At 39.1% G+C, this 23688-nt stretch overlaps 1 protein-coding gene across 6 annotated transcripts in view; it reads right to left on the reverse strand.

Annotated features, from left to right (window-relative positions):
- The window catches only part of Rad51b (RAD51 paralog B), a 515280-nt gene that overhangs the window by 312216 nt on the left and 179376 nt on the right, over nucleotides 1-23688 (reverse strand). The gene's annotated exons all lie outside the window — the stretch shown is intronic.

Consider the following 23688-nt stretch of genomic DNA (forward strand, 5'->3'; position numbering starts at 1 on the left):
AAATGAATGTATCTTTCTTCAGTGGAAGAATTAGCAAAGTAGGACACCCAATTTTAAAATTAAAAAAAAAAAAAGCTAAAAATACGAAACTAAGTGTGTGCATAGCCACTCCAGTATTGAAGCTAACTCAAGCACCTAATCAAATGTGCTACTGTTTAGGCTAATTAGTTTACACAGCCAAGAGTCCTAACTTTCTTATATCCATCCCTGCCCCCCCGCCTTTTCCCTCTCTTTTTCAGGCTAAGAACTCTTTGCTGAAAACAATTTCATATGATTTGATCTCTAATATGTTAATCTCAATGATTTTTTTTCCTAAATATACTGATTTATCAATATCATCCTAGGCATATAGGAGTTTCTAAAATAAAGGTTCAACCTTCTCAGAAATAAAAAGACTAAAAGTTCATCTTTGATCTAGTCATGCACTTCTTTTTTTTTTTATTTTCTATATTCTTTGTTTACATTCCAAATGATTTCCCCTTTCCCAGTTCCCCCTTCCCCATAAGTCCCATAAGCCCTCTTCTCTCCTCCCATTCCCCAATCAACCCCCTCCCACTTCTCTGTCCTGGTAATCCCCTACATTGCTGCATCAAGCCTTTCCAGGACAAGGACCCTCTCCTTCCTTCTTCTTGGGAATCATTTCATATGTGAATTGTGTCTTGGGTATTCAGAGCTTCTGGGCTAATATCCACTTATCAGTGACTTAATTCCATATGCGTTCTTTTGTGATTGGGTTACCTCACTTAGAATGATATTTTCCATTTCTAACCATTTGCCTAAGAATTTCATGAATTCATTGTTTTTAATTGCTTAGTAGTATTCCATTGTGTAAATATACCACATTTCCTGTATCCATTCCTCCATTGAGGGACATCTGGGTTCTTTCCAGCTTCTAGCTATTATAAGGCTGCTATGAACACAGTAGAGCATGTGTCCTTATTGCATGCCTGGGAATCCTCTGGGTATATGCCCAGGAGTGGTATAGCAGGGTCCTCCAGAAGTGCCGTGCCCAGTTTTCTGAGGAACCGCCAGACTGATTTCCAGAGTGGTTGTACCAGCTTGCAATCCCACCAGCAGTGGAGGAGTGTTCCTTTTTCTCCACATCCTGGCCAGCACCTGCTGTCTCCTGAGTAGCCCCTGGGACCTGCCCCAGATTATGATTGATGAATAAAGATGCCAACAGCCAATGACTGGGGAGAAGAGACAAGGTGGGGTTGAGGCTTAGAGAGATGAGGCCACAGGAAGGGGAAGAAAAAAAGAAGGAAACAAGAGACCACGGGAGAAAAAGAATATAGAAGAGGGAGAGAGGGAAAAAGCTGGCATGAGGTAGAAATAAAAAAAATATGGCCCTGTGGGCTAGCCAATTGGAGCTAAGAAAAGCCCAAATAAGAAATAGTTAATAGTAATAATAATTCGATGTTATCAGTAAAAAAAAAAATTAGATTCTAACAACATGGAGGGTAGGCAGCTGCCTAGCTATTGTGCTGCCTTCAGCATATATTAAAATATAAAGGCTATGTATGTCTTTCATACGAAAACATAAATGGTCTAAGGTGGATAGAAATCCCATGTTGAGATTTATTAATTATTTACTATAATTCAGACTAGGCATTTAAAAATGGCAGATCTTTTACTATCTACCACTATCACTATTTACTATTTATCACCATTTACCACTGAGCAACCCAAGATTTTATTTCTGTTCACATTTTTATATTGGTTAGAGAGTTCAACACAAAAGAATCACATCTCACTCAGAGAAGGTTTCAAGAGACTAGCACACACATACACACACACAACACACACACAAATACTGGACACTTGGTTTGAATTTCTGAGAAATTTCCCATTTTACTTTAGATCTTTGTTTTAATCTGATATATTTAGAGAACAAGAATGATGGTAAAGCCATAAAGAGATGATGCCTGAGTAGACAGATAGGCTGTCTGAAATGGTCCCAATACCATGTTTCATCTTACTGAGTTTATTTTTATCGTGAATGGAAACTTAATCTTAAACCTCAATCTTGTCAACACAGCAAGAAGAGGCCCACTTCTCTTGCATGTTATGAAATACATTCATTATAGCAAATGAATATAATAACAATGCCAGTTCATTAACTTCCCAAAAGAAGTTCAACTGTTATATAGCCAGGAACTCTTGAGTCACTCAGACTAGCACATATACTCCCCTGAGAGGCATCCTCTGTGGATCTTCAAGCAAACAAGCTCCAGGAGCAGAGGAAAGAAGGAAAGGCAAGACTCCTCCCTCATAAGGCTACCTAGGAGTGAGCACTGCCAATACCAGGAGCATACTTGGATGACAACTGCTGGCCAACACCTTGGTTTCAGTCTATGCAGAAAACTTAGCCAACACTGTCCCTGACTCCTGAACTATGAGTTGTGAATGAATGTTGTTTTAGGCTGCTCAGTTTGGGACTACACTGCAACAGAAACAGACACACCTACTACCTAAGCCAGTTGCTTTACTCCCCTACCAGTCCTTCAATTTTCTATTGTATAGATTTTCTTGAATTAAATCCATAAAATTAACATAGATAAGTTCATATTAATTCAAACAAAATATCCAGTGTTTATTTTTTAAAAGCCATTTTTCTAGTCCCTCAAGTCATATGTCACCAACTAGACTCCATGTCATATAGGAAATTTTAAGACTTATATTTAATTTTGGTATTATGGGTATGCATATATATCTGTATGGGGGTATGTCCTGAGGATGCCCTGGAGCTGGAGTTACAGGGGGTCGTGAGCCACCCAATATGGGACCTGGAAACCAAACTCAAGCCCTCTACAAGTACAGTATAGGCTCAGCTATTGAGCCACCTCTCCAACCTCCCCCTTCCCGCCACACACATAGGAAGTTTTAAAAGTCGCAGGTTCTTGGGCATCACACTCTGGCAGCAGGGCCTACAAGTCTGTAGGTTGCAATACCTCTTACTGACTCTAAAGTACACTAGATAAAAGTTGCTGAAGCTCACATGGAGGGGAGGCACCTGCATTATACTGCTGGATCTGAGTACAATCTTTTCTGATGGACACACCCACCCTCTCCCTGGGAATGTTTACCTTGCTGTTAACTTTCCTGTCAAATCTGTCCTTTGGGAGCATACTCTTCAAGACAACTGTTGAAAATACCCTGTGGCTTAGCACTACTGATTTCTAAATAATCTAAGCATAACCATCATTTCCCTCGCTAGTGAGAAGCTCCTGTGTAGGTTTCCCCTAGCATGTGGCTTTCTCCTTAAAGAATAATGTGATATATTTAAATGTTTTTTAGCTATGTATTATCCCTCTGAAGTCTTAACCCACAGAATTTTGACACTTTCAAAAATTAGTGTTTGCCTGGAAGTGAACATCCATCTTCACTACACAAAGAAAATCCTATGAGTCATACGAGAAAGGCCAGGATTGCGCTAGCTCTCAAGAGACCAAAGGTGGGTTGTGTGATCTGACGCAAATCAGTTAAGACTTCACGAGATCAGTTTGCTCACTGGTGAAATGAAAATCCCAAAATGGTGGTCTCTAAGATCCACTGCAAAGAGATCTTTCTGTTGTTTTCCCCCAAAGCAGACCAGTGCCTTGAGATCACAAGAGAAAAGGAACTTAGCAGACAGTTGTGAGTGGCTTGCTTCATCCCATCCAAAAGAAGACCTTATAACTATGTGGTTATATTTGGGGAAAAAATATTTCAATGACAAACTACTTACTATATTTCAAAACAGAGAGTTAAAAATTCTTCATGTTGCCGAGAATAAGAGAATTACTTGCTTGACAGTAATATATTTTTACAAAGTCATTTCCTTAAAGAACAGAGATAAAGGACTACATCTCTAAGTCCTTCACAGTGAATCCTGAACAGCTATCCCATTTGATGTGACGGACAGAAAATACAATACCTGGGGAGCTTTGGGGATCCAGTTGGTGTCTCCTTATGCTACCTTTTCTGAAGGCCTGTTTCTCTAGGGAGATGTTTAAGCAATAAAAAAGGAAATAATATTAAGCTCCTAAAGGAAGGAAGCAGTGTTAATTTGGAGAGTAACCTAGGTACAACTAATGCCAGACTCACATTCTAGGTCTGCAATATCATATTTAAGCAGTTCCAGCTCTTTGAAGCAGAAAATTCATTAGACCCCACCAACCCTTCCCAAACAGTAAAACAAACTTCTACTCTTAAGAAATTCTATAGGTTTTTCTAATTGTTCATAGATACATTTTATTCAGTAGATACTTACTGATCACCTCTCATACCCTCTAGGCACCGTGGTGGGAACTTGGGCATTAGGGGTGATGCCAAGACACGGGCTGCTTACATTTCTTAGGTGGAAAATGGCAGAACAGACCACTTAAGAGGCAGTTCTATCATTAGATATAATGAGAATTCAAAAATTTTTAATTGAATTAACTTTTAACCTTCTACAAGAAATGACAGACCACCAACTTTAGGTTTTAAAGTAAAAGGAAACAAACATAACTTTCCTGCCATGAACTATAAATGTAATGAAGTGGGATCCATTGGTATTTACAGTTCTCTAGAGATGTACATAAATATGTACTGTAAGATGCAACAGTTTCCTGACACTGTTTTGCAGAACAGTTAACTGTGGAAAATGGGCTTCTACCTTTCCAAATTTATATGCTCAAGATCAAGCCCACTGAATAAAGTCCAGCATTCATTCAATGAAATGTAATGAATATTCTGTGTCCCAGCACTACACCCGGCCCTGAGGAAACAGCTGAATTTAGCATGGCTCTGTCCCCTGGAGTTTAGAGTGCAATAGAAGAGACAGCTACATAATTGGATCATTCCACAGTACATGGATGGCAATTGCTTTGAAGATCATATAATCACAGCAATGAGGAGGCAGTAAGCAGAGGGGAACCCAGGTAGGGTGGGCGTGAGCTAGCACAACAGTTTGGATGTGTAGCTGGAGGTGGGGAGGGGGGAAACCCATGAGTCTAACAAAAGCCCTACTCTAATTTCAAAAGTGGAAGAGAAAGAGATGAAAGAACTGGAATTCAAGGCCGAGCGGGATATGAGATTACCACTTTCCTGAAAGGTCAGCGTGCTTTGGAAAAGGCGAGCAGAGGATGACTACTTTTCTTTTAACAAGGGCACTGAGGAAGGCTTCATAAAAGAGGTGGGAGTTGAGGTGGCTCATTGGTTCATATTCTGGAAGGCTCTATTTATACAGCAGACATAAATTATTTCAGCTCTAAAGAGGTGATTTTAAACTGTCCTTGAATCACTTAAAAGGCTTTGCAGAGAAAATGCAATAAGCAAATATATTTTCTGTAGAAAGAACCCACCCAAACACCTTGACATTTTCATTCCATATACTTCACACATGGTATCTTTTATATCTGGGAAAGTGGTTCAAATACCCAAGGGCTTCTAAGCATATATGTTGGAAAGTGTACCTAATTTCCAAAAAAGGTCGAATTGCAGAATACGTCTTGATTGGAAAACAAGCTGCTCGCTCCTGGGGATGGAGCAAAGGCTGGAGGTTAGGCACCCAGGGAGTTAAGGGCACCTCGGCTGTCACAAGAGTCACTGCACAGCCTCTTCTTCAGCTCAGCAATCTTAGACTGACGAAGGTGTCACAGCATAAAACCCATTTCCATTTGCCTAGAGCTCTTCTGACTGTGACTCACAATAATGCCTGTGATGATGCAGGCTGCCAGAATACAGATTAGTCCAGAGGATGGCAAGAAATCTGCAATTATCGAGAGTTATTTTTTCCCCCACACAAAAGAGCAAAGTGATTATCCAGAAAAGGACAATAAATGACAACAGAAAAAGGCAGAAAATGTGTTAGGAATTAAGGCTTGATTGACAAGAAAAGGACTAATATGAATGGATACTTATAGTCTGATGAACTTATTTTTGTTGTTACTATAGTGAACAAGAACATTAGCATAAAGAAATTACCTGACTACAAAACACAGATATATATAATGCAGCCACCATTTATTCACAATTTTTATGTCAAAGTCAGAGCTAGCATCACAAAATCCCTGGGAAAACATCTGAATTATTATGAGTTATTATGCTGCTGTGATTCCATTGTTAGTTTACAACTACTTTGCAAACTCTATTTTCATATGCTCTCATGAGACTCTGAGGTCTATTATATTTCTTACACCTTTTAAATGGCTCTGAGAATGGGCTTTGGTAGAAGTAGAGGGATTCACTGCTGTTTTGCTTTGCCTTGCTGAGACAGGGTTGGTTATGTTACCTGGGCTTATCGTGAACTCGTAGGCCCTCCTGCCTCGGCCATCCCAGCAGGACCACAGGCATGAGCCACCATGCCTGTCTAGAAGTGGAGTTCTAAGAATAACCTACCATCAAATTTCATGGCAGAATACAAGATGTTTAAGGTTAATTTACTCATCACACAAAAAGGAATTTGTCTTCAAAATCACATCCCCTAAGTACACCGGGAAATTAGGCAATACCCCTTCCAGGAATATCTAGTCTTCTTGGAAGAGCGAATGAGCTGAAGTTAAACTGCATAGATTATCCCTAAAAGCCCGGATATGAACATGTTAACCAAGCGCTCGGCCTCTGCTCAGCTTGCCAGCATGGTAACTTTACTCACGAAGCCCGGTTCCAAGAGCTATCAGATTCCATTCACATTATACAGGCCACTGTGAATCACACTGCCAGCTCCTTACAAACAACGGCCTGTGCTTTTTCCATTGCATCTGGTCTTCCAGCTCTCATGGAAACAAGCGCTGCCTTGGCCCCTTGTGAGCCAGCAGAGCCCAGTTATCTGGCAACAGTGACTGACTCTGGCATCTAAGAGCATCGACTGGAGAAAATGAGGGGATAAAAAAGAGAAGAGATGGAGGACAATCAATTTCTCAGTCCCTGATGGCCTGCGATTCCAAGGGCCTGATGTAGGACTCATTTTGTTCAGAAGGCTGTGTAAATGAATGAACAACTCCGTCCTAGATTCAGACCATTTTCTTGTGTGCCTGGGATAAGGTTCAGCGATGTTCCCACTGTCCTGCATGCTTCTCAAAGCACATGACTCACTATGTAATACTCTAAGTGAGGATATGCTTCTCATCCCAATATGACATTATGTGGGAAAATTTAGCTTTGTCACCTGTTTTCCATGAAAGCTTGAGAAAGTTGTGTAATCTCTTTCAACTGTATATCCTCCTCATCTCAAAATGAGAATAAGAAAACCTGACTTTCCCCCTTTAATATTACTGAATTGCAAGGCTATTCATCATTTAAAATGAACAACAAGAACAACAAAAGAAAACCAAAACAAAAAACCTTGCATACTCAGTGTATACCAAGAAGCTAGCCTACTCTTCCACCTTAGAAAAAATACCTCTATGGCCTCAGGGAACAAAACCATCAACATCTAAGTGCAAAATTGTATTGTACACAGAGGCCTTCATCGTCGCATTAGAAATCAAAAGCTATTGCATCTCCACAACCTGCTGCTGAAGAAAAGGATACCAACACTTCTGCTCCGTCACCAGGAATTCAGAGTCTTGACTAAATGTGATGAAACTGCTTACTCAGTTGCCTCATGGCTCAGTGGCAAGAATGGAAAAACAAGGTTGAACCTGCATCAGGAGGGATTTCCGTTTCCCTAAAGACATTTCCAAAATGAAGGCACCACTTTTCGTGTATGCTTATTATAAGATGTGCCTCCACTAAAAATTATACTTCTTCTAAACTGAGACAAAGACTTCCACCTTTCAAACATCTACTTGTGCCAGATAATTTAAATAGCACGGTACAGGTCCCCAGTCCATGGCCCACTAATCATGGAACCTGGGGAGCTAACGCATCATTTTGAAATACTCAGAACCTGTAGAAACACTGAGTCAGATCACAACAGGGCGAGCAAGGCTTGTCCAAGAAGTGTAAATGAAACCCCATGCTGTTTCATGTGCGCAAAGGTTTTCTCAGTAAAACCTTTCAAATGCCACCAGGAGTTGGTAATAATCCCGATTCTCAAAAGGTTAAATTGCTTAAATGTATGTGGTTAATTTTCTTTTAGTGGAACAGGCAATGCCTGAACATTCTATAAAATATGAGGAGACCTCAATGAAAGGACGTCTCTATTGTCACTTGTTTTCCATTATCATTTCTCTATGCTGGAATAATCTTTTAAAAAACAGAAGCTATTTGTTTGAAAAACAAAAAAATAATGTGAAATTTAGGCAAATGCCAGCACGCTGGTGTTTTGCTTTTGGTGTGCTTTATTTACAATGCTTTTTGGATTTTGTTTCATTACTAATGTAAAAATCCTACATTATTTTAGTAAAATTTTCTGCACTATTCTATAATAGCCCCCAATTTATTTGATCATTCCCATGTTGATGGTCTATGCCCCTTCCCCCAATCCTCTGCTATTCTATGAAATGGTATAATACTTATGCTAATGCCAGGAATATTATTCAAATGAAAGAAAAATGAAAAAAAAAACTCCTTAAAGTAGATTATTTAGTGAAAGGGTACATACTTTTAAAGTTAACAAAATGTCCACAAAAGATAAAACAATTTAGTATTCTATCAATAGTGTGGTACTAAACTAAAGCCAACTCAGTCTTGAAGAAAATTTAAGTATCTTCAATAAACTAATAGATGAATATTTATTTGTAATCAAATGATATTTGAATTTTTAGCTCTATGAGGGAAAGCAGCATTTTTTCAAAAGCTTAAAATGCATTTGTTTTTATTTTTCCATGATTTAGCTCTGCTTTTTAACCAAGTTTTTGTCTAAGTTATTGGTCATCATTTTCTTGCTTATTTGTAGATGTTCTTTATGTATTTTTAAAAAAAAGAAGTTCATGATCTGTGATATTTTTTCCAGATCTTCATTTGCCATTTTACTCAGCTTATAATGGATTTTCTAGCTATACATTAATCTTCTTAAGCATTTGATTATACTGTATTTTATGGTATGTAGGTTTTGAATGTTGGAAAGCCTTTCTCAAGCAGAGATTTACCTTAAATGGTCTGACTTTTTTCCCCCTAAAATACCTGATTATCTTTTCTACAATTAAATAACTATTGTGCTTTGCTATCTGAGGATAAGACTGTCTGTCAGCATCCAACATGAACAACAACAAAGCAGTAATTAACTGCAGGTCCAGAGCGGACTCAGTCTACACATAAGGTGTGTAGTCTTTCTGAAGGTAACACTGCTGCAGCGAAGCAGAAACTCTTGAGTTTCTGGAGGTGCAGAGGAGGTAGAGCCCATGTAGTACTTAGAGAAGTACTGAAAATACAACAAGCACTCAGTAAAACCCATGATATCAATCACGAATTTGGGGGGAGGGGGGTTGGATGGATAGAAAAGGAGTTTGAGAAAAAAATCTCCATGTTGCCTTGAACTAATTATGTCGTAGAGGATGACCTAGAACTGCTGAACCTCCTGCCTCTGCCATGTAGGTGCTGAGATTGAGGTATGGACTATGATGCCTGAATAGTAATCAAGAATTATATGGAAGGCTTGGGAAGATGCTCTGAGAATAACGCCCTCATCCAGCAAGCATGAGGAGCAGATTTCAGTCCCCAGAACCTACATAGCTAGGCATGGGGCTGAGAGATGGTTCAGCAGTTAAGAGCTATTGCTGCTCTTCCAGAGGATCCAACTTCAGTTCCCAGCACCCACATCAGGTTCACAACTGCCTGTAACTCCAGCTCCAGGGCTCCAAGGTCTTCTTCAGACATACAACAGGCAACTGCACATGTACACATTCCAAAACACAGACACATAATTAAAATAAATCTTAAGGCAGTCAAGTTGGTGGCTGCTTTTAATCCCAGAATTCCTGAGTGGGAGATACCAAGATCAAGCTAGGTAGCTACACTAGTTTGACTCCAAAAGCTCAGGGTCCACAGAGACTCTGCCTCAGCACAGTGGAGAGACCTGAAGTCAACTTTGTACCTCTACATATATGTGCCTACAACATACATGCACATCACACATACATGACTTAGACAGTGGAGTTCATAAAAGACTTTTCAGTGGGTGGCTCACTGAGAAGGGGGCATTCAGCCAAGCTCGATGACATAACTGGAATCCCAAGAAACTCTCATGGTAGGAGGAAACCGCAGTCATCCTCTGACCTTCATTCTCACATTAGGAACGCTCCCTCAATGTAAATGTACAAGAATAATGTAAATTCTTTAGAGTATATTAAAAATGTAAATGTAAGTATGAATGCAAATGAATAATGTAAATTCCTTACATATATGTTAAAATGAATAAATGTAAAAGAGTTAACAAATTTCCTCTGGTTTTATAAATACTTGAAGATTTAGCAAGCAGTAGAGCAACTTTACAGTCGTTACTGTGCTGCCTTAAGCTATAAGTCTTATAAAGGGGGCAACCAAAAAATACAGTTATCTCTTCCTTACAAGGACTATTCTTTTAAATAATTAGTTATTCTTATTTTATGTGCATTGGTGTTTTACCTGCAAGTATGTCTGTGTGAGGATATCAGATCTTAGAGTTACCTTCAGTTGTGAGGTGCTGTGCAGATGCTAGGAATTGAACCTGAGAAGAACAGACCACACTCTTAACCACTGAGCCATCTTTCCAGCCCCTCAAAGACTATTTATATGTCCTTTCCCAACCCCAACACTTGCTTTTTAAATGACCAGAAGAGAAAGAATATAATTTAAGACGTTTGAGAGTACGTCTCGGCTGGTTTTATCAGTTTATGAAGAGTGTTTAACTTAGAATACATGAATAGGAAAATGCCCTATGAAAGCGATCACGTTGAAGACTCAGAGTCACTGCTTTCATACAAGGGATATGCACTCTACTTCCACATTTCCCCTTCTAAATGAATAGTTACAAAGAAAATGCTTTCAATCAAAAGTTAGTGACACTGCTATATATTCTTATTTGGGAGGTATAGTTACAATGGTACTTAGAAAAAAAGTACAGTTGTAAGATTAGATTAAAAATCAAAAATGATTTCAAAAAAAGGAGGCAAGAAGTTAGAAGAAGAAAAGATAACACACACAAACCTGTAATATGAGGAAGGCCTAAATAAGGAAAACAAGTAAGAAAAAATGAAATGGGGCCCAAAAAAGTACAATAGCGAGAGGTTTTCTAAAACTCCGAAAGTAGAGCATCCACATGTGCAAACTCTACACTTGATCCTCAGCACTGTAAAAATAAAGGGCAGATATTTATTCCTACAACTGACAAATCTCTCATTTAATTGAGAGTGAGAAGGTACAACTTTTTAATTTATATATTTAAAACATGAATACTTTATTCATTTTTATCATTAATTTTTATTATTTTAAAGTGTGGTTGGAAGGTGATGTATAAGAGAGGGCAGGTGTCCTATGAGGCCAGAGGTACGAGACTGTGGGAATGGAAGTTATAGGCTACCCAGTGTGGGTGCTGGGAATCAAACTTGGGTCCTCCGCAAAGACAGCACATTTTTAACTGCTGGGTCATCTTATCTCTCCTACCCCATCTTGTAAAACTGATGTAATATTTGTACTTATTTACAAAGTACAGTGTGTGTGTGTGTGTGTGTGTGTGAGAGAGAGAGAGAGAGAGATATTCAATGAGCAAGTTAGCCTTTCTATCACCTCAGGATAATTTTACACTTCAAAATAACTATAAGATAAACACTTAAAGGCTTCTAAAACATAGAAAATTTACATTTTAAAGAAATTAAAAACTGCAGAGAACTAGGGGAAGTTGAATGAAGGATATATGAAAAATGTAGTATTTACATAACTTTTTATGCAAGTACAAAGTATTTCAAGATAGAAAGTTAAAGTAAAATATCCTCACTAATTTCAAAATGTTATTTCTTTTCAAAAAATTATAGACTTGATGTTGGAAAAAAAAACAAGAGAAAAACTGATGAGAACAGAGGCTAAAAAGAGCATCAGTAATGTATCTGAGTAATACATTTCTTTGCGAGGGAGGGGTTGATTAAAAATACATGAGACTGTTTTCTTTTACAGTTCATAAATGGCTTATTTAAGGATTCAAAAGACAAGTTCTAAAAATATTTTTTGTAATGACAACATCATTGGATAAGTTAAAGTGCGACTATGTTAAAGAGCAGTTCTCATTTAAACCAGGGGACCTTATGAAATATTTATTTTTAAAAATCACTCTTTATTACCTTCTGATCACACCTCAGGGTGTGAAAGCAGTTTTTGGATACTCTGTGAATGAGAGAAAAGTTAACTGAAGGCAATAATTTATTATGTCTTCCTCTGCCTTATAAATTAGGAGTCTGAGCTATTTTCAATTTCTTCTGTTATGGAAAGTCTATACATTTTACCCTTTGGGGATTTTGAGAAATGTTATTACTTTTTAATATAAATTTGCTTTTCAGCCGGTGGTGATGGTGCACGCCTGTAATCCCAGCCCTCTGGGAGGCAGAGGCAGGCGGATTTCTGAGTTCAAGGCCAGTCTGGTCTACAGAGTGAGTTCCAGGACAGCCAGGGCTATACAGAGAAACCCTGTCTTGAAAAAACCAAATCCAAAAAACAAACAAATTGCTTTCCTATGGATGGAGAAAGGAGAAAAAGAAAAAAAAAGAAAGAAAGAAACACAGTAACAGAGAAAACGTGGCTTACAGGCAGTGGACAGCCACTGGTGTGAGTTCTTCCAAGCCACCACGCCTTTGTTAGTCTCATGGTGACTCCAGCTAGAGCAAAGCAAAGATCACCTGGCTAGTCACTAATCACTCAGCCATACCTCAGGCCACATTTTATTGAGAACTTAGGACCATTAGATAAAATGCTCAGCTAGTCATTCACTGGAACACAAGTCACTGAGCGACTATTTAAAGACACAGAACAACTGCCCAAATGGGCACCGCTCACTCACAAGTCCAGAACTGAACTTTATCTCCCTGGTGAAGCAGTGTGGTTTAGGATATAGATCCAAACCTTAAACCAAGGTCTGAAGTTCTCTTCCTTTTTGCCTGTCTTGCATACAAAACAGATGTAACAACATTGTTATTGTCCAGGAGATTTAAGGAAATTAATAATAGAGTTGTAAGACATTTTGCAAGCACAAAATGTTACATAAGTGCTTGCTGGTCCTTGAATGTACTCATCATGTTGCCTACGCTGAACCTTAGTATTTGCTTATAACTCCTCACTGGAGATTTCCCCAAAGAAAGAAATTGCAGCTTTTCCTGCTTCTGGCTTTACAGACTTTCTTTGTATAAGCATAGTCTAATTCAGTAGGATGCAGAACCAGGAAAACACATAAGGGCTGACCCGAAGCTGAGCAGCGGAACCCGCTGCTCTGAGCCTACAGACATGCTGCATGCAGGAAGGTGACAAAGCCACTCAGCATTTCCACAGGGAACTGCAGCAGAAATGAAGTGATTAAGAGAGAGCTGATGAGAGGTAAACATTCTCCATGAGTGCCACGGGTTCTTAAAGCTCTGCTTCAAAACAAGGCTGCACTTTCTCACGAATCAACCTATAAAATCTTCTGAGAATAAAAGATAATTTTATATCTGAACAAGATTTAACTGACTTGGCTTCTGCTGTTCTAATTTTATTCATTTTTCTTGATAAATTACCACCCATGCTTTGCATGGCCAGACTGAAACTGTTGGGAAGTAGAAAGCTTAAAATTACTCAGATGATCAAATGAGATCCGATATGGAATATTCCACATAGCACTGGATATGTATAAACAATCAAGAAACCACAGCTTTGGGATACAAGTGACATGAAGGTAGAGGAGTCTACTGAGCAGACAGACACGGGTGGGAGGACTGCATAGAGATAAGGGACGGAAGAAGACCAGGATGATGTCAGCAAAACCTAATTATGCAAATGCCCAGGAACCATAGAAACCATCACTTTCTATGGTGTCTTAAAAAAACAAATAAAAAAATCAATTTAAAAGGCAGTAACTCACATAAAATATGTAATTAATTATTCTGTTGGATCATTTGATGTCTAATTATTGAAGATTTGACAATATCAGTACCTCTGCTTCTATATTAAACATGTGACTGTGAAACCCAGACTGAGAACTATTTGGCCCATATTTGATAAGGGCAAACCCACAGAATGGCAGAATGGGGTAAAGCTGACAAAACAGATGTTTCTGCTGTGATGTTATTATATCGATGTAGTAGAAAACAAATCACAGAAGACATCAAGTATAGTTACATAAATTTTACAAAGTTGCATGTATCCCTAAAAAGCTCCATTTTGAAGACATAGACCTTCAGGATGGTCCAGGAGTAAGGTGCCTTACCCAAGGCCCATAGGGTGGAAGAAGAGAAGAGACTCCTACACATGGTCCTCCATATGTGCACTGTGACACACACACACACACACACACACACACACACACACTAATACAAGAAAACAAAAAGACTATGATATAAAAACAGCAAGTAAAAAGTTGCCATTCACCTTAAGAAGTGCTCAACATCATTAGTCATTAGGGAAATGCAAATCAAAACAACCCTGAGATTTCACCTTATACCAGTCAGAATGGCTAAGGTCAAAAACTCAGGAGACAGCAGGTGTTGGTGAGGATGTGGAGAAAGAGGACACTCCTCCACTACTGGTGGGGCTGTAAGATGGTATAACCACTTTGGAAATCAGTCTGGTGGTTCCTCAGAAAACTGGACATGACACTTCCGGAGGACCCTGCTATACCTCTCCTGGGCATATACCCAAAGGATTCCCCGGCATGCAATAAAGACACATGCTCCATTATGTTCATAGCAGCCTTATTTATAATAGCCAGAAGCTGGAAAGAACCCAGATGTCCCTCAAAGGAGGAATGGATACAGAAAATGTGGTATATTTACACAATAGATTACTACTCAGCAATTAGAAACAATGAATTCACAAAATTTTTAGGCAAATGGTTTGATCTGGAAAATATCATCCTAAGTGAGGTAACCCAATCACAAAAGAATACACATGGAATGCAATCTCTGATAAGTGAATATTAATTAGCCCAGAAGCCTTGAATACCCAAGGCACAAATCGCATAACAAATGACTCCCATGAAGAAGTATGGAGAGGGTCCTGATCCTAGAAAGGATTGATCTAGCATTGGAGGGGAATATAAGGACAGAGAAAAAGGAGGGAGGTGATTGGAGAATGGATGGAGAGAAGAAGGTTTATGGGACATATGGGGAGGGGAGATCTGGAAAAGGGGAAATCATTTGGAATGTAAACAAAGAATATAGAAAATAAAAATATTAAAAAAAAGAAAAAAGTTGCCATTCAATTATACTACACAAATTGCATGATAAAGGTTTTATTCTATGGCCTAGACAGTATGGAGTCTATAGACTACATATCAGTATACAAGTCAGTATAGCACAAATTGTTTCTTTTTTTCTTAAAGGTTTACTTTTCTTTTTTATGCACACGAGTGTTTTGTCTGCATTAATGTAAGTGGAATGCATGCATGCCTTAGAAAGACTTGGGAGCCTCTGGAAGTGTAGTTAGTGGCAGTTGTGAGGCACGGATGCTGGGAACTGAACCCAGCTCAACTGGAAGAACAGCAAGTGTTACACATATACACAGGTACAAAGAAAACGGGAAGTGTGCGTGTGGGTCCACCACCACTCAGGAGTGGATGGTTTTTATTAATGTTTATCACAGATATTTCAGATAAAATAATAAAACAGGCAGGTGCCATAACTCCCAGTATGTATCAGGAGAGAAAGTGTATATATGTATCCAAGATGGGAAAAGAAAAAACTCATTGCCAGATTAAATCTTTGTTGTTCCTTCATTTGGAGGCTTAACAACATCATTTGATTAAGACTGGAGAGGGGAGTTGGAAAGAAGACTCAATGGTTAAAAGCACTCTCTGCTCTTCCAAAGGATCTATGCTAGAATCCCAGCATCTACTTCAGGTCGCTCACAATAACCTGTAACTTTAGCTCCCAGAGACCTAACAGCCTCTTCTGGACTCAGTGGGCAATTATATTAGGGTACACATACCCACAGACAGACAGACAGACAGACACACACACATCTTTAAACAACTGTAAACAAGAAAACAATGATATCACACCTTCTGAACACACACTATATACTACATTCTTAATGGTTTTTACTGAAGTCTGACTTCCTAAGTGTTAACTGCACTGGCTTCAAAAGCATCTAGGATGCACTGCTGGTCTCACCAAAGACTATGGCCCACAGCTGGGGGTGCTGCTGCCACCCTTCCTTCTGAATTCTGTTCAGATGCAACCAGCTGAGAGACAGCTGCAGCCTAGCTGCTGGCTTTGATTTCCCGTGGTTAAACTAACAATCACCCTCACTTAAGCACATGAAAATTAAATCCAAATTCCTATAACCAAAGATCACCTTGGTGTTAAAATGTGCCAAGAACTCAGAAAGACTATGACTATGGAAGTACATCTAAGATTGTTACCACTCTCTCCCTCCACATACATTTTGTCATCTCATACTCAAGGGCTTATTACACTGGGATGGGTGGGAGCAAAGGAAATACTGACAGTGACTTTCAGGAAGACACTTCCTCACATGTCACACAGATCATAAAGCCCTCAAGAACAGGGCCCACGGTTTACCAGTTTTCTGACAGTAGTCCTAGCACAGCTTCTTGCAGAAAACAAGTGCTCAATATAAGTGTTATGAGAGATAAGAAATGGAGGTACGGCACATGGTACAAATAGCTCTCTGGGTGACAATAGAGCAAGGTGGACTGAACTCTGATGCAGAGAAATCAGTAGGACGTTCACCTTGCCACAGAGTCTTAGTCAGTGTTCTACTGCTGTGATGAAACACCATGACCACAGAAACTCTTATAAAAGAAGGCATTTCATTGGGGCTTCCTTACACTTTCAAAGGTTTAGTCATTTTAAACATGGTGGGCCACATGACAAGTAGACATGGTGCTAGAGAAATGGTTGAGAGTCCTACATCCAGATCCATAGACCAGGAGAGAGAGAAATGCACTGGGCCTGGCTAAAAGCCCAACCCCAGGTATATACTTCTTCCAACAAGGCCACACCCATTCCAACAAAGCCACACCTCCCAATCCTTCTCAAGTGGTGCCACTCTCTGACGACTCATTCAAACACATGAGCCTGTCAGGGCCAACTTACTCAAAGCACCACACTCAGAAAGAGTACTTCAAGGTATTCTGATTACTATGAAGAATAGTTTGGGAGTCTACTGTGGAGTTTAACTGTGAGAAAAAGGGACGATGCTCAGAGATGTTACCAGGAGCAGTTCTAGAACTCAGAAGCAAACATTCACAACTACATGGTCACTGGAAAATCCACAGCTCATTTTCAGTCTGGGCCTCTGCTTTGGAAGACATCTTCCTAAAAAAATGGAGAGGAATGCAGGCACCTCTGACCCAGTCGGCCCACTCCCTCACCCAGTGAGGGCAGATGTGGAGGAACAGCCACCATGGGGCCACTGGCTTGCTTGTTCTCTCAGATATGAGCAGCCACAGCAGAGAAGCCAGGGAAATGGTAAAGTACATTTACTTGAGTAGCCCTGATCTTCTGGGTGAAGAAAAGCCTGAGCCTAAAAAACTACTGACACTTCGGTATCGTGTTGTGTCTGCAGGATGGGGGTGGGGTGGGAGGGTGTCTGTGGCTCACACACCCCTGTGCTTGGTGCATTTGACAGTTTGCTAGAATCATGTGACTTCCTATGTCAGTCCAAAGAGGGACTGTGGGTTTGCATTCTATACAGAAGAAATGAGTAAGACGCTGAGGGAAAAGCCCACAGGACCTCAAAGGAAGGCAGCTGAGAGTTACAGAACACTATTGCTCAATGGGGTTGAAAGCAGAAAACTTTAACACAAGGAGACACTCCTGAGATAAAAGCTGCCTGAGAGAAACCTTACCCTAGGATTCCTAACTCCGGATGATACTCAGTTTCCTGAGGGGGCGTGTTATCCTTTAAAAATTAAACCCTAAAAGGCTTTTCTAAAATATTCCTTTAAAGGTGGGGCCGTGTATAAACCACGTAGGTACAACTGGTGGGCCTGACAGAGTTCCTATCATGAGCTAGCTACAGTACAAGCAGGGTTAGATGATCTGGGTGAGGCTCTTAGCGCTGGATGGTTTAACACATACCCATACAATGAGCAGCAAGGCTGGGGGAGCAGAGGTGCGCATCCCTCGGGTAACATGAATTAAGTACTTGGAAACGTAAAGAACAACCACAAATCAAAGGTCGTGATGGGATGCTCACCACCACTGACAACCACCTGCTTTGAGTCTGGGTTAGGGTAAAATTGTTCCCTTGCTTACAACCACTTCGGAAGACCTGGGTGGCACCTCTGGCAACCTGCCCAAGGTGGTCCTTCCCTGGGTGTAGTTGTCAAGAACAGGGTGAAGGAGGTGGTTTAGTAAGCATTACTGAATGTCAGTTTAACCAAAACCAAAGTACTCAGGACACTGTAGCAGGGCTGGACTGTCTTTACTTCTCAAAAAAAGAAAGCGCTGCCACGCATTTCAGATGTGAAAAGAAGGCTTAAAAGCAGACACCCACCCTCCAAGAAAAAAAATAATAATTTAAGGTGACGGGGTTGAAAAAACATAGAGCATGTACATAGAGCTGGAGTATGTACATGTGCTTGCACTGATGTCCTGTTTCTGAAAATGTATTCCTAGACAATTCTCCTTGAAGAGAGCCCCGTAAGCTCCTGACAGCTCTTTCCCAAACAGCTGGCTTCCCCTGAATTTCACTCAGTGTGCAAGCCGTTTCAAGTTGCATGCCTGAGCAGTCTGTGATGAATTAATTTTCTCCAGTTTCCTGGTGATGATGAAAGAATTTAATAATTAAAAAGAAAAAAGTTGATTTTTGGCCTTGAAATACAGCTATCCTTCCAAAATAGTGACTTAGACAAATGGTGTTCCTGAGGCTGTCTGGTCCACCACCACCATCGCCGCTGCAGCCACCACTGCCACTACCAAGGCCACCACCACCATACCAAAGGAGCCTGAGCAGATCCTTTCATTTCACTATCTTACTTGCCTTTTGTAAATCTTATAAAAAGAAAAAAAAAATCCACATTCTCACTCCGTAAATTTGGTCCAGACCTTGATAATTTGAAAAATGACCTTCCCCAGCATGGGGGTGGGGCAACCACACAATTAAGACTTACAAAATGGAACTAGTCAGATAAGAGAACTAAACAAGTCTGATCTTAGATGTATAGGAAAATAGGAAGATATTTTCATTTATGGACATGAAAAACAAAATTCCCCATTATTCAGACTCTGGATCCAAAGAACTAAAAAGCATGTTGCTTCCCTAAGATGCAGAGGAAACTTTGAGAGGGGTTCAAAGTTTTCATTCATCCCTTTACCAACACTGGAACAATAAGTAGAAACCTGGTAATTAGGTGGACACCTCAGGGTTCTACATTCATCACCTCACCCTCTACTGCAGCGCAGCCCTCTTATGATCATTGTACAATTTGAAGTTTTTCATGCCACAGGGTAGCTTACAGAGCAGAGCTGGTGGTGCTTCTTACACACAACTTTGTCCCTATTTTATATTCCTACCCTTCACAGAAGACCTAAATTTACTTTTACTGAATTGTCTTTAATACTTTCTAAGTAGTTCCTAAGTATGACAGCCAAACTGGATGGCAGATTTCTAATTAGGAACTGGACAGAATTAGGGTTAGAGTCCCCAAGCTCTAATATTATGTCAGGCTTTCCAGGGAATAAAATCAAGCATTTTCATGATCATTCTTTCTTTATTTCTACTCTTCTGTTTTGCTTTTTCCCAGAGTCTTTCTAGCTAGCCTAGGCTATCCTCGAAGCTGTCATCTCCCTGACTCAGCCTTGGAGATTCCAACACTATGTCTGTCTCTAGAACCTTCTTATGCTCGATTCAAACATAACTTAAATTCAAATAACAGACATCTCAGGGATAAATATAGAATAGATTTTGTTATTGAGACAGAGTTTTGTTATATAACCCTGGATGACCTGGAACTGATTATATAGACCAGGTTAGCTTCAAACTTCTGGTCATCCTGCCTCTGTCTCCTAAGTGCTGAGATTTCCGACTTGGACTGTCATGCTGTCTTGACCGTAGAGCCTTGTACAGCAAAAATCTCCCTATTTAGTAGTGAAGTAACTAGTACAAACCATATTAAATTCTTACCTACTAAAACAGGGAAACATAAATGAGACTACTGAATAAACTTTCTCAGAGGGAATCAATACAAGAATTTTGTAAGTATAAGTTCTCTAGTATGAAAAATGGTAAGTGGGGTGGCCTAGCTCTTGAAGAGATTGTTTTTTAGTCACTAGACTATTATTATCTTAGGATGTTTCCAGGATTATTCGACTAGGAAGAACAAGGCATTGATAACTCATGATTCTACAGAAGAGCAGGACGGTGTAATGATTAAATGTGTCCTACCTTGAGACCATATCATCTGCAATCTCAAGTGAAAGAAAAGCCATAGCACAGGCACTGCTCACTGCTACCAATTTTAAAAGCTAAGTAATCCAATCTGGTTTAGGTAAAAAGGATTACTTATTCATCTAGATTCAAAACTGATATAAATAATGAAAAGTAAAAACAATTTTAAACATGCCATCTCCACATCACACCACTGAAATCGACAACCAGAAGATGAGTCAAGAACTGAGGGAGCTAAATTGGAGTAGTCAGGTGATAGAGTTGGAAAGAAAGACTAAGCTGTTAAGGGGGAGAAATTGGGAAAAGCAAAGTAACTGATTAAAATTAGCGATTTAAATGGTGCTAGAGACCAAGGCTGTGATATAGAACTTTCCCCAAGTATGCCAACAACTTAGCAGGCACTGTCTACAGGGAAGTTCAGAATTCAACTGATAAGAGTCTAACATGCAGTCTACTTCATGCAGGAGTACCAGAAATGAAGGCAGTGTGGCCCACGTCTTGTGTTATCAAGTACTGCTGAGCTCTTTCCCTCCAGCCCCACACTTCCATCACTAGCAAGAATGCTGGAGCCAAATACCACATCCAGAACTATGGCTCCTTGCTGTCTACACACCAGGCCCCAAATAACTGGTTTCTTTATCCAGTCACTCTCAACAGAGGGGCATACAGCAGGGGGTTCCCAGCCACACCCCTAGAATATGCAGTGAGAATGCCAATGGAAAAAGAATCATCTTCAGTTGAGATTTTGCCTTCTGTCTACTAAGCTCTTCATTTCCCTCAGAAAATGTTGCTTTCTGTTCTAGAATGTTTTAGCTAGGACACTCATACTTCTCACTAGCACTGTGCCAAAACTCTCAAAAAAGAAAACCTACTTGAATACCATGTTTACAAATGAAAGGCAATGTATGAATTCATATCATAAACTGGGCTTGCAGCCACATTATAAGAGTCATATCCAACCTGGCTGCATTCTATCAAACCACGAATCGTGTCTACACTGACCTCCAGGATGCCTGTGCTTTAGCCAGGGAATATTTCAAGTGTGTGGTCATCAAGTGCCATGAATAACAGAAAATATAGGGAAAGTAGTGTCTAAATCAAATGTGTACTCTTGAAAATAACATTGGCAAACAATATAATTGTTACAGGACACTCTGGTTTGGCTTTTATTAAACAATTAAGGTTTAAAAAAGATCAAGAAGGAAACATGACATCATATGGTCTTCTAGTAGGTTTTGCTTGTATGCAATAAGGCTGCAAGATATAAAGTAAGGCAACAAAAAATTCAGATAAACATCAGGAAAATTAAAGCCCAATCACATATATGCATGTAATTCCAGAATCTGGGAGGAAGAGGCAGAGAGATCACAATTCCAAGGTCAGCCTGGACTGAAAAGCAAGGCCAATCAAAAACAAAAATAAACAAATAAAAAAAATAGAGCTCCTAATAGAAAATAGAAGTCAAGATTACAGTGTTTATTGAAGTAATCCACCTCTAAACAGATACTTGAAAGAGCAGATTAATTCAATTCCCAAAGCCAAAGTAACATGTAATTTTAAATACATGCATCAGTTTTATTAATATACCTAACCACATAACTTTGCAAAGTATACAGTTTGGTATTTCTGGTTGTATGCAGAGATTTGAAATCACTGCTAATATGTAAGTACAGAACATTTTCATTGCCCTGATGAAAACAAAAATGTCCATTAGTTAGGCGATCCACATCTCCCTCTTTCTCCAGAACCAACCACTTGTGCCAACCACCTGTGCCTTTTCTGCAGGGCTTTACCTACTTTAAACATTTTACATGCATGCAAGTATACAATATAGTTGTGTGTGTCTGGTCCTTTTCATAGAGTACAGTATTTATCCAGCATGTATCAGTTCTTTGTATCTTACATCACCAAACAATATTAAATTATGGTTATACCACATCTTACTCATTCATTCATTAGTTAATATATACCTCAGCTCTTTCAACTTTATAACTATAACAAATACTGTTATGATGAATATGTACACATTTTATGTGGAGAAACTTTCTGCTCTCCAGGGCATATATTAGGTGTAGACTTGGAGGCTCATACAGTAACTCTGATGTTTCAAGGAATGTAAACATTTTTCTCTATGGTCGCACCATTTTACACTCCCACCAGCAATGTTTAAAGGTCCAAGGTTTTTATATACACTTGCCATTGCCTATCTTTTTAAATTACAGCAATATACTAATATTAGCTACTGTTTTATTATGGTTTTAATGCATATTCTGCTGATGTATAAGGCAATTGAGTATAGTTTTTGTATGTTTAATTGGTGTTTTTGTGTTATCTTTGGGAAATATCTATTCAAATATTTTGTCTGTTTTTAATTGAATTATTTTCTTTGGATTGATATGTTATAAGAATTCCTTATATTAGATAGATATTAAATCTTTATTAAATATAAATTTGCAATATTTTTCTCCTATGGATTGACTTCTAGTGTCTTGATGAGATATTGAAAAAAATCAAAATAATAATTTTGAGGAAGTCATATTTTCATGTTAGTTGCTTGTGATGTCATATCTGAGAGGCTATTACCTAGTTCAAAGTCACAACTTTTATATCTATAATTCCTTCAATTGCTGTGGCTCTCAGATTAAAGTGTATAATCCATTTGTGTATGGTATGAAGTTGTTCAACTTCATTGTTTGGCACATGGTTGTGTAACTCCCCTCTATCAGTGTTATTTGCTAAGGAGTTGATTGTTTCCTCACTCTTATCAAAAAGAAACCATCAGGCAGCAGAGATGGAAGAGGGTCCTCTTCCAGAGGACCTGGGTTTGATCCTAGCAATCATCTGTAACTCCAGTTCTAAGAGATCTAACACTTTCTTATGGCCTCTGTGGGCACTGCATGTACATGATACACAGACATAAATGTAGGGAAAATAACATAACCATAGATATAACATTTTTTAAATTGTTAATTTTTTAACAATTAAGTGTCCATAAAGGAGTCTACATTCAATTTTTCATTCTAATCCATCTTTTCTGTATGTCAGCACCACATTATCTGAATGACTACTACTTTATAGCATCTTTGAAATGAAATGTATAACTCTTCTAACATTTTTCTTCATTTTTTAAAGATTGCCTGGGTTATTCTGGATATCAACTAATTTTAGTAGCAGCCAAAATTTTGATAAAGATTGTATTAGATCTGCAGATCAATTTAGAGTATATTTCTATGAAAAAGAGACATATTTCCATTCTTTTCAGCACCT

This window comes from Apodemus sylvaticus, chromosome 6 (genome assembly GCF_947179515.1).
Source record: "Apodemus sylvaticus chromosome 6, mApoSyl1.1, whole genome shotgun sequence".
Lineage (NCBI taxonomy): Eukaryota > Metazoa > Chordata > Mammalia > Rodentia > Muridae > Apodemus > Apodemus sylvaticus.